This window comes from Lolium perenne, chromosome 6 (assembly GCF_019359855.2).
Source record: "Lolium perenne isolate Kyuss_39 chromosome 6, Kyuss_2.0, whole genome shotgun sequence".
NCBI lineage: Eukaryota > Viridiplantae > Streptophyta > Magnoliopsida > Poales > Poaceae > Lolium > Lolium perenne.
In genome coordinates this window covers 166,609,418-166,623,711 of record NC_067249.2, presented here as the reverse complement: position 1 = coordinate 166,623,711, position 14,294 = coordinate 166,609,418, and the positions used below count along the sequence as shown (strand labels likewise).

The 14,294-nt window shown below is 46.0% G+C and overlaps 2 long non-coding RNA genes across 3 annotated transcripts; one reads left to right on the top strand and one right to left on the bottom strand.

Annotated features, from left to right (window-relative positions):
• The first annotated feature begins 438 nt into the window (after window positions 1-438).
• LOC127307008 (uncharacterized) lies at window positions 439-4,953 on the top strand. 2 transcript variants are annotated; one of them, XR_007855043.1, is made up of 3 exons: window positions 513-893; window positions 994-1,185; window positions 4,538-4,953. It is a non-coding gene; the product is annotated as an uncharacterized lncRNA (long non-coding RNA). The 2 variants fall into 2 exon arrangements; XR_007855042.2 differs by having other exon boundaries at window positions 439-1,185.
• A 4,232-nt stretch (window positions 4,954-9,185) lies between these two features.
• Window positions 9,186-12,439, bottom strand: LOC127307009 (uncharacterized). The gene is made up of 2 exons (XR_011747422.1): window positions 9,891-12,439; window positions 9,186-9,515 (listed from the first exon to the last, which is right to left on the bottom strand). It is a non-coding gene; the product is annotated as an uncharacterized lncRNA (long non-coding RNA).
• Between the last annotated feature and the right edge of the window lie 1,855 nt (window positions 12,440-14,294).

The following is a 14,294-nucleotide window of genomic DNA, read 5'->3' as shown; positions in this document are numbered from 1 at the left end:
CTCGCTATCCTACGGATGGCCGGCGCAGCCGATCTCGCTGGACACAGGCGACTCTGACGGCGTGGTGCTCCAAAGCATCCTCGGCCCCAATACCCACGCCATCTGCAGCCCCGGCGGCAAGACCGTCGCCGTTTCCCGCCTGCCCTCTCTCTCCCTGTGGCGGCGGAAGGGGCAAGCAGGAGGTCGATGCGTGCGCGGAGGGGAGCAGCAGCTCGGGGCGGAGGGGAGCAGGAGGGCGGTAGAGTGCGTGCGCGGAGGGGAGCAGCAGCACGGGGCGGAGGGGAGCAGCAGGGCGGTAGAGTAGAGGAGAGCTCGCCGGCGGCACGGAGGGAGCAGCTCACCAGCGGCGTCCATGGGGATGGGCCATGGACTGAACTAACAGGGGTATTTGAGTCCTCGTTTTTTGGCTTATCCATAAAACGGAAGAAGAAGGGCAAAAGATCAAGTGTAAAAATAATGTGGGGCAAAAAAGTGAATCAGATGTAAACAAGGGCAAAAGGTAAAGTGTCAAAGTAAACAAGGGCAAAAAATAAAATTCCCCCCCTTCCTGTATCCACTGAAGCTCGCAGGGACGGCAGGAGCGTGCCGCCACGCTCAAGCGGCCACACCGGCAGTCAGCCGCCCCTGGCCTCCCAAACCGGTTGGCGCCCGGCCGTCCCTGGCTGCCTACCTGGCCTCTGCCTCTGCCCTCCCTTCGTCTCCTTCAGATCCGGTAGAAACCTCAACTTTGCTAGACTACCTTCGTCGGCAGATCGACCACCACCACCACCAGTTGTCCTGCCACCCGCCCTTGACTTCGCTGCTCTAAACTTTGCTCCTCCCCGTGCGCCGCCCCGACGCTTGCGGCCGTTTGCCGTTCTGAAGCCCCGATGCCACCATCCTCCCCATCGATTGTGAACCCTCTGTTTTTCTCTATTATTACTGAAGTTGTTATGTTTTTTTTTTGAAGTTGCCGAACTTTAAGTAGAGCAAATTACTTTGTACTGTACGCAGGGTTAGCAGCGAGAATGCAGACGGCCTCTGCCGCGTTCTGCTGCCCAAGCTTTGCTTGCCGCCCCGGGAGCCCAAAGGATCTGGCAGCACTCTTGCTCTGGCTGCTGCTGGCAGTGAGGTCGTGAGTTGTCTTGCGGCTGCTATTTCTTCAGTTCCTTGAAGGCTCTAACATTTACGGTTTGAGAATACTAGGTAAATTGTACTCTTGAGTACATTGTTTGAGAATTCTATCTGATACTTCCTTTTTAAACATAAGGCTCGAGAGCCCAGCTTTAAATTAATAAAGCCATCAACCGGCTAGGATACAATGGTGCTGATTACACAAACTTGAACAAGGTAAAAGAAAGAGGCAGAGCCCTAGAGGAACTACAGAGAATTCCACTCGGCAGCACCACCAAAGAGCCCACAAGTACAAGCTACGGAGAACTGCCGCGGACGGAAAGAGACGTGCCAAGCGAAGAGGGGAAGCACCAGCGTCAAAGAGATGAAGATCCGGCTCCGAGACCGCCTCGCCTTGCTGCCGCCGAAGGAGGGACCCTTCCCATCTCATCGGCCAACACAGAACATAGAGGTGGTTGAGCGCCCAAAAAAGCCTTGAACTTGCTGACTGCTGCCATAGGCCTCACCATAGACATACCCAAACCGCACCACTGTCATTGTCACCACACCGATAGCCCTCTGTCCCCTCGACCCAAAGCGGCGCCTCCAAGGAGGAGAACGACGCATTGCGCCATCGTCGCCCGGCCGTAGCCTGAGTTTTCACCCGGGAAGAAGAGGAATAGGGGGAGGGTTACCTCACCAGCCCTTCAAGAAGGAGAACGGCGATAGAATCGTCGCTGCCGATGTGGGTGGCACCGAGCCAGCCAAGAGTTTCCCCCGGTAGCTCCCCACCGAACTCGCACGGACGCAGAACGGGCAGTCCGAGGACCAACCATGCCGTATCTGGCGCAGAGAGACCGGAAAGTGGAGACGCCAACGAACAGACGAAGAACGCGCCGGAGCACGATTACGCCGCACCCAGCCATCCGCCGACTCCTCACCGTCCACACGGCCAAGGAGATCGGCCAGCACCAGCGAACGCCACCCGCCTTCCGGTCGACGTCGCCACCCACCGTCCAGGGCCGCCGCCCCGGCGTCCAAACACCGCCCTTCGCAGATCTGAGGGAGCCCGGAGGACCGCATAGCAAGGGGTCCGCCTCCATGAGCGCTCGTCGGCCAGCAGCACCACCACGGACCTGGAAGTGGCCAGAGCAGCACCTGCAGCCCCATGGCTGCCTGTGGTACCAGATCTGGGGATTTGGTGGGCTCGGCCGGGCCCGGGGCCCCTGCCCCGGCCCGCGCGCAGAATCTCCTGCTGCAGAGATAAGATGCCTAGCTTTTAGATAGCCCTGATTCTATCTTGGATTTTTATACACTTAGCTGTGTTTATTTGTTCTGAACTTAAGATTTTTTCACTCATTCAAAAACAAATAGACGATGTGAGATAGATTGTTTGTATAGGCTCCTTTTTCTATGGGTTATGGCATATCGATTGAAAAGTTAGAGTGGTTGAAAGAACGGTTGTCCAAGGCATTTCCTGATATTTGGAATTACTGGGAAGTCAGGCTAGACATTTTCTTGTGCTGCTGGACATCATTTTCGGGATCAATTGTACCCCAGAACATTCGACGACACGTCTGTAAGCTTAGATCATTCATGAATATGCTCGTGAAGAATACATGCAATATTTTCCTTGCATCAATACATTAGGAATAATGTCCTTTTTGTGTGCTTCACTTCAATAGTTCTGTGACATGTCTTTTGTTTGGTTACACGTGGCTACCCTTTTTTTTTGTATTTTGGGCAATTCTGTAGATGTCGTTGGGATAGCAGCAGGTATATCTCTCATTATAACATTTGATATCAAAGGTCCATGATCTCTAATGAGACATTGCATGTTACATATACAAGGTGTGAGTTGTTTTCCGGTGTAGCTATTTTGTCGTGTAGTGATTTTTCAATCAATTCCTATAGGCAATAACATTTACCCTTTGACAGTTTTTAGTAATGATTTAGGATACATGTTCATTTTAGCAGATTTATTTCGATCAGCAAATAAACATCATAATTCATGCAGTTTTTTCCTGATTAACTAACACTGCATGCTTGGGAGCAAAATAAAGTAATCATAAGCTATCAGTTTTATTGTCTATGGTATATGTATTTGAGGGTACTAATTTGCTCTTAGTTATTTTTCACATGTTTTTATGAGAAGAAAGATATGGTGGCACTGTGTTTCCGCATTTGCAATAAGGTGATGTATCTAATTTTAAAAGATGTCGTATGCTTTTTGTTCTTTTGCTTTTGGCGGCGAGTCTTTTGTACTTAAAAGGTTTTTTTAGAGTTACTTAACATATATTCTACATTGCAGAGTTATGAGTTATTGTAGCCTAACATGTGTTCATCAGCTATTTGCAGTTACTTGGCGCTCATACTGATGGTTGTACTCCCTCCAATACATAATATGTGTTGGGACTTTAGTTCAATTTAGTCCAAATTTGAACTAAAGCCCCGACACTTATTATGGATCGGAGGGACTCCGAGGGAGTATTCTTTTTTAATATATTGGGTTTTTCTTGCAATGAGGAAAATGAAGTGCAACTTTATTGCTGACCACACTGACCTGGAGGTTACTACCACTTGGATATTGTGTTCAGAATTAGGCCGATGCTTGGTTTATTTTCTAAGACGCATGCTGGGAAAACAATTAATCAATAACATTTGTAGCTTTTGTCCTCAGTCACTTATTTAGAAAGATTACATACAGTAGCATTGATTCCGATTTCGATTCCTTTTTCATATATACCTTTATTTCGATTCCTTTTTCATATATACCTTTATGTATATTTACACAATGCCATGCCTTAACCAACAAATTAGCATCACTGCAACCATCTTTGGTATTTTTTGCGGGTATTTATTGTTGATTATAGCATCTGCTATTCTACTGTTGTGGGTGTACAACAACAATTTCCCTTTGGAGTGAGAATGCTGAGGCGCCTAATGATGACAAACTAATGGAACAACAAAAGAAGTTGTGCCTCTCAAAAAAAAAAGTTGTGGTTGCTCTTATTATGGGTTGCACATATTGAAGACAAGAATGTAGAGTGACGTTCTCTTTTTTTGGCTGCGTTAGTCGGTTGCAATTCTTTTGCATTACACAAAACTATATTCATTAGAGCACTCTTGAGTCTGTTTGCAAGCTATGATGCTCAAGTTGGGTCAATGCCATAATTAAGATTTTGTTTCTCTGTGTGATAGATAGATTTTTCTAGGGCGTTTTCTTTTTTTCATCAGCCTCAGTGCTGGTCCATTGAACATATGGTGTATTGCATTTTGTAGGCAGTGTGGTAATGTAGGAAAGGTTTACCAATTGAATCAAACATAGCTGAGATGACTATCGTGGTGAAAATTTTGACTATGATTCCTCATATATTGCTGGTAATTGTTGGCCTTTTCTTTTGAGTAATCAAGCATTCACACCTAAATTTTAATTACTTCACAGTGAAGAAGAAGGCCATGGGCTGTTGCATCCGATGTTTTTCAGCTGATGTGCTTGGGTGGACAAGATGTGGAGATGAAACTGTTGTTGAAGCTTGACTGATAAGAAATGGTGGTGCCGAGTGTAGTGAATGTGTTGCAGACTAATGATTACAAGTGCACCAAGAAAGCAACGAAAATAAAGTTGTGAGTCTGGTGGCCTAACTTCCTCCGGATATTTATTATTTTGTGTTCATTGATGAGTTGATAATATTGTAAAAAATCCTCTCCTAATAACATTTGGTACAGAATATCAATTGTAGTAGCTGACAGTGGTGCTTTAGTGACTATGGCATGAAATTTGATTTGTATTAATTCTGATTCTCATCCTGTAACTCTTACAATTTGGTTTCCATTATACTTGATGACATATGTAGATTACTTGGTATGTTGTTGATTGCTTCAAGGCAGTAATATTTTTTGCAAGCTTCAGTCTGCCTAGAGACGGTTTAGATAAATGATTGCTGGACATATGCCCAAACTTTTGTACCAGTTTGGGGATTGGACACCAGGATTCTCAAAACTACACGGTGTTTCTCTTTGGTTTATTTAGTGCACTCTTTCACGGGAGGGTGGAGATGATATTAGTATCTAGAAGAAACATTGAGCATTTGGTGAAGCAAAAGAGATGTTTCTCCGCTGAGCACACAAGCGACACCTACTAGAAAAATAGGCGCGTTACATCCACCAGAGACGCGGATGAAAACCCATGGCAGCTCTAAACACGGTACCCAAACGAAGTGTAGACGGCGTAGCGAAACGCGCTTACCATCTAGTACTTATTTGGTTCAAACTTGTTGCAACATTACATTCTAATTTGAATCTCACGATTCCTTGAAGTTGATACTGACCCATTCTTGCAGAAGAATACATACAATATGGAAAGGATCAATCCCTGTAGAAACTAAGATAGGAAGAATTTGGACAAAATAATAAAGAGAAAAAAAATAACTAATCTATACCTAATAATAAAGGGAGAAACGTTTCCTTGGTTTGGTCCGTTTGGTCGGTTTGGTTCGTCAAATTTTCTTCTCGTCCGATGTTCGTTCTGATTTGTACGTTATGGAGTCCCAGATCGATGCGGCTTACACTTTCCTACCCAGCGTGTGCGTTTCCAACCTCCCAAGACCTGGCCTCTTCCTATACATACACGTGAGACCAGAGTAGCGTAGATCGAAAATATTTGCGACGAGATCGAGGAGACGAGATTTTTGCGCCTTGCTCTACCGGAGGAGCCTAGATCGAAAATATTGGCAACAAGATCGAGGAGACGAGATGATCTGCCCACCGGCCGGCGGTCGTTATGAGAGCTATGGGCTTCCACCAGAATTCGCTCTGATCTTGTTTCCGATTTGTGGCTCGCTCGCGTTGTGCTCTGCTCTGCTGGGACGGCACGCGGCCGGTATAGCCGTCCTTGTGGAACGCCGAATACGCCCTCGCCCGGCGTCGTCGAATACCATGCAGGACGGTGTACAACAATCGGAGGCTCACCTGGCTTGTCACGTCCTGTTTATTAGCACGAGGATCGGAGTATATGAGAAGACCTATGACTACATCAATTTCATCCTGGCCATGCCGAGAGAGACGCCTCATGAGACACCTATCTTCACTTCTTCAGAGTGACCTCCTGGTCGAGATCATGGGCGCGAAGTTGCTTCAGGAGAAACGACAGCTATACGAGGAAGAAGCTGCACGTTTACAGATGATCTCCATTGACTTTGAGGCGTTTCAGAACAAGGTCCATGCAAAACGGGCCAATCGTCTGCACCGGCTTGCCGACAGTAACTTCGTAGCACCGTGCGGGAAGATCGGGCCAAATGTGCACCAGCTTGCCGAGAGCAGCCTGGTAGCACGCGATGAACTTTCTTCAAGGTCCAGGATGATGTTTACCACCGCGTCGTCGGACACACGCATGGCCAATATGGCGTGGCACGCTGTTCCATCCACTCAGGTGAGGTGGAGTTTTACTTATCAAGTGAATCAGATACATTGGAATCATGTTTACTGCTACTTCCTACTATGAGGTTTTCCGTCATAATGCTTATATGTATGTCTTTCTAGCATACGTTGTTCAAATAGAGTTCACAAACTGAGAGGGTTCTCCTCTGGCTCTCTGCACAAAAGAAGATGTGCACTTTACTCACTTTAGTTTTCTGGACTATTTGATTATTACAGTTTTCTACTATTTGCTACAGAGTAAAGAGAAAGCAAGAATAGATCGTTCAAAGCTGGATGTGGTGCTACTCCGAATTTGTTTAGAGTACCAGGTTAAGTTTGGTGAGCATGCCGGTAGTATTAATAATTCGAGGAAGGACCTTGGGTCATGGAAGAAGCGTGTTGAACTGGAGTGGACACAGGGCATGAGCTTCCTAGGGAAACAACCGTGGAGTTCAAGTTTGTGTGATACTATCGGAAAAGTTCGACGTGGAGCTAACGTAATGATAGCATATAAGTATGTACACTCCCACGTCGATTAAATCTCACTGAGGTAGTAAATTTGAAAGGAGGAAAGGGATTACGGGATAAGAAAAATCTATACCTAATAATAAAAGTAAAAGGATTTCCGTGGTTTGGTCCTAATATGTTTTCATCCGCTCTAATATACGTTTTCATCCGCTTTATGTTTACCCCATGGTTCGGTTCTAATTGATGGTTTTGCCGTACAATATTCCCTGGAAACAAATCTGGTCATTGTACGTGAACGTGCCCTTTTACCTTTCTTGCCTTGAGTCGAGCGTGATCGCTGGCCGGAGCTGGGCCGGTTTCGTCGTGGCCTCGTGGGAGATCATGACTGTATCAGCCAAGATAGAAACAACTCCCAACTCCAGGAGTCCATGTCGATCACGGCCCTCGGCCCTCGCCCTCACCCCCTGCCCCCTGGTTCCATATATAGGCAACCGCAACCACGACGTTGGATCGAAATCGACCACCATGAAAAAACCTGGAATATTTGCCGCCGCCCAGACGATGACTTCACCGTCGTTGCCGTTCACTCCAAGAACGCACGTAAAAGAAATTGATCAGGTGCAAATTTGATTAGAGCACGACTCCTACCAGCTTGGGCGGAAGTTCATCGTCCTCCCCGCCAACTTCATCCTTTTCCCCCAGCTGGCGCCCATTGAGGCCGCTCCTCACCTGGATCCTGTCTAGCGCTGGATTTCAACAGATTTCGTTCGCAACAAGAGGACATATACGTACATAACATCACGCGTGATCGGCGCCAGCGGACAAGGGTCAGAGAAGGTCAAAAGCTACCAGCTATTTCGCGCAGGCATGGAGCAGCCGCACCGCCTCCATGAAAATCTGCTACTGTAGGGACGCCGCCCTGCTCAACGACGTCGCTGCCGTCATGCCTTCAAGGCGCGCCGCCACACATGCCCTGAACGCGCGATCGAGCACCCTGACGTGGAGATGAGGGCCTCGACGAGCGCCACGTCTAGCTTTGAACACCCAAAAAACCTGCAGATAGGAGAAGCTCATACCATGCAGCGACAGAAAACCATGTCGGCGACGACGATGACAAGGATGACGAAGGTCTAAGACAGCGATAGCAACGCCAGGGTTGGGGTCGAGCACGGGGATGTCGACTTTGCCCAGGCCGACCACGACCGAGATGCCGATGCCCACGGATGACCCCTGGAGCAAAGAAGTTGCGCACGACACGCACGACGCAACACCGAATCATAGTGGCCGTCGGTGGTAGAACCGGCTCTCCTGCAGCGTCTCCTTACAGCTGAGGAAGTACCTCGCCACCGATGTACCTCCGGAGCTGGTCACCGCAGACGTGTCGCTTCGGTTTATGTCGTGGCACTACATGGACTAACTCAGGTTCAAGCACGCCGTCGGTAACGTCTGGGACGTGTTTGACTGTCGCCGGACCTTCCTGGATGATCACCAACACCAGGGGCGCCTGAGACCTCGATGTGGTCTGCTAGACGGAGGCGCCGAGGAGCACGGACGTTAGGACAGCGGAAGGTGCTAATGGCGCCAAGGGCGGCCTTCTTGGTACGCATGGATACCAATGTTGTGCACCTGTCAAGCTGCAAGGTTGTCGCGGCAATGCTCAACCTCCACTCCAAGCACGATTGCATGTAACATAGCCATGAAATTTTTTCTGTAGTTTTCTACCAACTTCTTAGCTAGGACAACATTTATGGGATAAGAAGTGTCAACACAGATAATTTGCAGAGTATATTTTCTCCCCGGTGCAACGCACGGGCACTTTTGCTAGTGATGATAAAGATCAAGAAAAAAAACTAATGATGATAAGGACCAAGAAGGTATAGGTTGAGTTCCAAATTCAGTAGTTAAAATCGTTAACCCCGCTTCATCAGAAGTTAGATAAGAAGTAAATTTCTTATGTATACATGATTCTGAAGGAGAAATAGAAACCCTGCTCCTTGTAAGTACAAAAGTATTTACCTGCCCAGCAAGTTTATATTATCTTATACTCCTCCATTTGTAATTTTGTGCCTCGTTTTAACCCAATTTCATTCTGCTAACTTCATTTTGTAAAACCTTAAAAAGTGTATTTATCTTTTTACACCTTATTTCTACCGTTATTATATAAAATGTAAAATGTAAATCTCTACGATTTTCTAAATCTAGTATGATAAAGCTCAAAAAGGTTCAGTAAGATGTAGTGGATAATAAAGGTTCAGTAAGACGCACATGTGCAGCATTAACTATTACTTCTCTTTCCGCCCTAAGACAAATTTGTACCCCACAGACACGGTAACAGCTGCCGCTAAAATTGCGCCCACTGTTACATTAGAGTGGGTGGCTAAGAATCTTTCATTAGATCGCTGAAGCAAATGTTGAAGCTCCTTCGGCTCATTGAGCTTGGAATAATCTCCTTCCATCTGTCGGAGCAGATCGAGCAGCTCATGTTTCTTCTCCTCTATTCGCTTGGAGAGGCCTGACTTTGCTTCACAAGGCAGATGCTGCGGTGGCAGTAACCAAGAAAATTAGTTAAGTAACAATTTGACATACAAACAGCAATACCAGAATTCTGACAAAACATATTTATTAAGGATAAATTTACATTGTGAGAATTGATGATAAGGTGAAAATATGACGGATCTATTACAGTAATTATGTTTTCTATATAAAAAATATTACAGTTCAACAGTAGGTTCTAAGAGATAACAAGGTAAATTGGGAAATTAAAATCGAATTGTATAGGAGAGCAAGACCGGAGCTATAATTATGTTTTTTACAGCTACAAGTTTGCTTTGCCACTGTCTACGGTACGATTAGAATAACTGAAAGAAAAAAAGATACTAGATCTGGTTATGCAAACTGAACTAACTAATTACCTTGTTATTATTAAGAAGATTTGGTGCTTCGGAGGAGCTGAACCGACGAAGTGAGCTCCCGCCATGGCTAATCCTTGGCAGCAGCATCCGCTGCTCCTCTTTGACAACCGCTGAAGCGGCCGTCGAAAATAGCTGCTGCGCTGGTCGCTCAAGGGCTCGACTGCAGATTTTCCTCGCCGCAAACCCAAGTGCTGTCGCCATCGACGATTATCCCGTTGGCAGATCTCCCTCGGAACGCGGTTCGCAGATCTCTAGTTTTGTTCTCGCCGCCGGCTCTATCAATCCTTCACTTCTGATGCCCTCCCGTCCCCAAATTCCTGTATATATATGTCATCGCTTTTTTTTTTTTTTTGAGAAGAATATATGTCATCGCTTAGGCTAGGGTTTCCTGTATCTGACTGGAACACGGCCCGCTAAGCCAATCTTTTCGTGTTCGTTTCAGTGTCAGTCTCCGAACGCTAGCCTTACCGGCCGCTTGCTACCCTCGGCTAGAGTCCAAGCCCACGAGCCCAGTTAGAGACCTTACGTACCTACTTTTTTTCCTTCCTTTTTTCAGCTTTAAAACCTCTTTATTCACTCGAATATGTACTGTACTAGTTGAATGCCCGTGCGTTACCACGATCCATTAAACTTTTTGCTAGTGCATTTATAGATAGGATGCATGTGAAATTCACATGTATAAAAAACATAGATACAAAATATTCAGGAAACATTAAGGTGTGTTTATTGTAGCTACCACAGCTCGCCATTCTACACAATTGTTCTTCCTCCGATCCCATATGATTACCTGCAAACAATTGTCAAGCTTTCGATTCGACGTATGAGAGCAGAAACTAATAGCATTTCTGAGGTGCATCACCTTGCCCCTTCAAAAGGGTATCATTGGAATTTCCTGAAAAGTTATTCTGGGGCTGCTTTTAAGGAGTTCAACTTATATATAGATATGGAAAGTCACTCCCAAACCTTTAATTACATGTAAAATATACTATTGAATTGTATGTAAAAAATATACTACTTTTTTTTATTGAAAGATAAAAAATATACTACTTAATTATATACAAATTCTATAAACAAATGATTCAAGATAGTAATCAATTATATAACCAAAATATTGAAAACTAAAATAATTCTTGAAAGATGCATGGTTAAAAACATTTGGTGATATCTAAAGTTGTACTACAGTTAATATGATGTCTTGTTTTTTTCCTTTGTCTAACAAAAATCAAATTGAAAATGTGCAAAACGGTAACATGTACTATCATTTATCGTAATCCATGTTTTTAATGGGTGAATTTTTTGAGAAAAATATTTTTACCATCAAAGTTGTCACGTAGATCTAAACTTATTTTGTAAACAAGACAAAATACCTGCCATTTTCATTAACGGAGAAAAAATGGTTAGTTTATTAGCGACAAATCTATCAAAAACGGTACAAACAATCTCACTGACTGTTATGGAGCATGATAGTCGCGAGGGCACACTCAGCCATAAGGCTACCTACAGCACAAACACCATTAAGGCAAGGACCGTCGCAGACGTTGCCCACCAGCGCCATCATCATCATTTTACACTGACTCCAACTTCTCTGAAGAAGCGATCACTAAGGAAGATGTCACCGTACCAGAACCGTGAAGTTCAAGCTAGCCTAAACCAAACAGTTGACTCCTCGCGCAGAGATTTGCAACTCCGACTGCAATGTCAAGCTCTCGAGAGGAAATGCGCAAGACCAGCTCCCACCAGGCCGTCCTTGTAGGCCATTTTACGCTGCTCAAATGAAGACAATTGGAAAGATAACATCTCCGAATCCATAGCAAGTGAAGAACAACCCAAAGAATTGTTGAAATATTGGGCCCACTTTTAGTGGCCCAAATTAGATTTCAGTTTTTCCTATAAATCTCAAAGCCCACATAGTAGCAGCCTTGTGAGTTTGAGCCCAAGTTGGTGGCAGCTCACTAGGAAGTGGCAAGAAGTGGGAAGTTTAGTCCCACATGGAAAGTTGGGAGGAAGTTAGACCACCTTATAAGGTGGGTTGTTCCACCACTAGTAAGTGAGTGAGAATAGGAGTGCTACACGCGCGCTCCTCCTCCTCCTCGCTCGTCTCGACACGACACGACACGCCACGACGCGCACCGCGCTCGTGGTGAGTGGATTGAGCCTCGAGCCGAGACTTTCCTTACTTTTTGCAGCTCAGGAAAACGAACAGAGTCCTAGACGGACGCGTCACAGTTAGTCGGTTCGGGTCGCTCCCGGATCGTGGGCTATCTGTAACCGACTCGAAACGTTCGTGCGACGTGGGCGTGGCCCACGTTGCCTAGGGTTTCCCGAGCCTATATAATCTCCTGCCCGGCTACCACAGAAACACATCCAATACACGAGTTAGGGTTTCCACCTCTCTCTGCTTGCGCCGCCAACGTAGCCTACTCCATCCCGCGAGCCGACGTGCATCGGCGAACGGGAGAGCAGGTCTCCGGAACCGCTCGTCCTTGCGATCCTGTACGGGAGAGGGCGAATTAGGTTTTTGGGAAGCGCTCTGCGCGACTGCTCAAGCTCTTCATCACGGGTCGCCTTCCGTCCAAGTCGGGCGGTGCTGCCTACCGTCGTCTTCAACGCCGTCTACTTCGACCCGTCGTCCCCGTCGTCAACAACGTTGTCATCAACAACGTTACTGCTGCGACATCATCTGCTACACCTCCACCGCCACCTCCACCAGATCGGTACGTGCGATATATCTCGATCTGTTTAGCGATGGATGCTTTACTGTTTGCGCTGCTGCTACTCATGTTGATTAATGCATCTAGTATATTTGAGTTTCACATGTTAGTAGTTGCTGCCATCATGTTTTATATTCTGGAATTAATCATGGAAATTATGCCTAATTATCCAACAATCCAAAAACCTAATTGTAGGCAATTTCCTGAGTTAACAATGGCTGGTTTTGTCGATGCAATCGAGGCCGGATAAGTTTACCGGTGTGCACTTTAAGAGGTGGCAAGTGAAGGCCACGCTCCGGCTTACTCATCCGAAAGTGTTCGAAGTTAGTGATGGTTTACCCGAAGGAACTATATCGACCAATATCGTAACAAGTTCAAGGAAAACAATACTCTCTTCGTCGGATGCGTTCGAGTATTCTTGTCGATCGTACGTGTGATGTGTACATGCACATAACAGATGGTAAAGAGCTACGGGATGCAAGAATGCTAAATTCGGTGCAACCGATGCGCGATGTTGTACATCATGGAGAGCTTCCATGACATCAGGATGGTAAACAACCGTTCTGTAGTCGAACAAGCTCATGAGATACAGTGCATTGCGAAAGAGCTCGAACTCCTTAAGTGTGCCTTACCTGACAAGTTTGTGGCTGGATGCATCATCGCTAAGTTGCCCCCTTCATGGAGGAACTTTGCCACAACTCTCAAACACAAGAGACAGGAGATATCAGTTGAAAATCGGATAGCGTCTCTTGATGTTGAGGAGAAAGCTCGGGCTAAGGATAATGCGAGAAAGGAGAGGGTCGAGTCTAGCGCCAACATGGTGCGTAAGAAACCCTACAAAGAAGAACAAAGGGAATAACAAGCCCTTCTTCAATAAGCCTATGAAGACTACAACCTTCAAGAAGAAGAAGATGATAAACAAAGCAGATCTGAGCTGCTTTACCTGTGGAGAGGCTGGCCACTTTTCTAAGGACTGTCCAGAGAGGGCAGACCGCAAGAAAAAGGGGAGGCAAGTCAACACTGTGACCGCTAGCAATGCTGATGGGTACGGTAATCTCTTTACTGTTCTTTCGGTATTTCAATCTCCATGTTGGTGGATTGATACAGGTGCTAATGTTCATGTGTGTGCTGACATATCCATGTTCACTTCTTACCAGGTCGCCCGGGATTCTTCCGTCTTGATGGGGAATGGGTCACATGCTTCTGTTCGTGGTGTTGGCACGGTAGATCTGAAGTTCACTTCGGGAAGATCGTGCGGTGAGGAACGTGCAGCATGTCCCTACTATGAACAAGAATCTCGTTAGCGGCTCCCTTCTATGCAGAGATGGGTTTAAGGTTGTTTTAGAGTCGAATAAAGTAGTTGTTTCCAAGTTTAGACAATTTATTGGTAAAGGCTATGAGTGCGGAGGCTTGTTCCGCTTTTCACTTTCTGATTTCAGTAATAAGTCCGTGAACCATATTTGTGGCAATGTTAGTGATGATACCAGTGTTTGGCATTCTCGTTTATGTCACATTAATTTTGGTTTAATGTCTCGGCTATCCAGTTTAAGTTTAATTCCGAATTTCACCATTGCCAAAGGTTCTAAGTGCCATAGTTGTGTGCAATCAAAGCAACCTCGGAAGCCTCACAAGGCGGCCGAGGAGAGAAACTTGGCACCTCTAGAACTCATACATTCTGATCTATGCGAGATGA